At 49.7% G+C, this 745-nt stretch overlaps 1 non-coding gene across 1 annotated transcript; it reads left to right on the top strand.

Annotated features, from left to right (window-relative positions):
• The first annotated feature begins 211 nt into the window (after positions 1-211).
• On the top strand, positions 212-284 carry Trnaa-cgc. Its single transcript has one exon. It is a non-coding gene; the product is annotated as a tRNA-Ala (tRNA).
• The last annotated feature ends 461 nt before the right edge of the window (positions 285-745 follow it).

Below are 745 nucleotides of genomic sequence, written 5' to 3'. Positions count from 1 at the left end.
TCTGGGTTGTCTATAATTTTCCTGTAGGTTTTTAGGGCTAGCTGTGATCGCCTGATTTCTGGAGGCTCTATGTTCGCTAGTACAGGAAGCCACGCACAGGGGGTGGCCCTAAGTGTTCCCGAGATTATTCGCATTGTCTCCCTCAGCTGGACATCCACTTTAGATACGTGTGCACTTCTCCTCCAGACTGGTGAACAGTATTCAGCAACCGGGCGAGGTGGCGCAGTGGTTAGCACACTGGACTCGCATTCGGGAGGACGACGGTTCAATCCCGTCTCCGGCCATCCAGATTTAGGTTTTCCGTGATTTCCCTAAATCGTTTCAGGCAAATGCCGGGATGGTTCCTTTGAAAGGGCACGGCCGATTTCCTTCCCAATCCTTCCCTAACCCGAGCTTGCGCTCCGTCTCTAATGACCTCGTTGCCGACGGGACGTTAAACACTACCCACCACCACCACCACCAGTATTCAGCTACACTGTAGACAAGGGCTAGTGCTGAAGTTCTCAAAGTGCTCGCTCCACATCCCCGTGTTGTTCCATCCAGTTTCGAAAGGATAGCATTGCGGGATTTTAGTTTTTGCTTTGTGTCTTCGAGGTGTGAGCTGTACGTTAGGGTCCGGTCTAGTTTCACTCCCAAATATTTAGGCTTATCCTCATGTCTTATGCTTTGGCCATTCGAAAAGATCTGTAATTTTCTGTGTGTCTCTCTGTTGTTGAGGTGCATTATAGTGCTGGTTGTTTTGTTG

Source organism: Schistocerca americana, chromosome 3 (genome assembly GCF_021461395.2).
Source record: "Schistocerca americana isolate TAMUIC-IGC-003095 chromosome 3, iqSchAmer2.1, whole genome shotgun sequence".
NCBI lineage: Eukaryota > Metazoa > Arthropoda > Insecta > Orthoptera > Acrididae > Schistocerca > Schistocerca americana.
The sequence above is the reverse complement of the archived record's forward strand: the minus strand, read 5'-3'. Positions and strand labels throughout refer to the sequence as shown.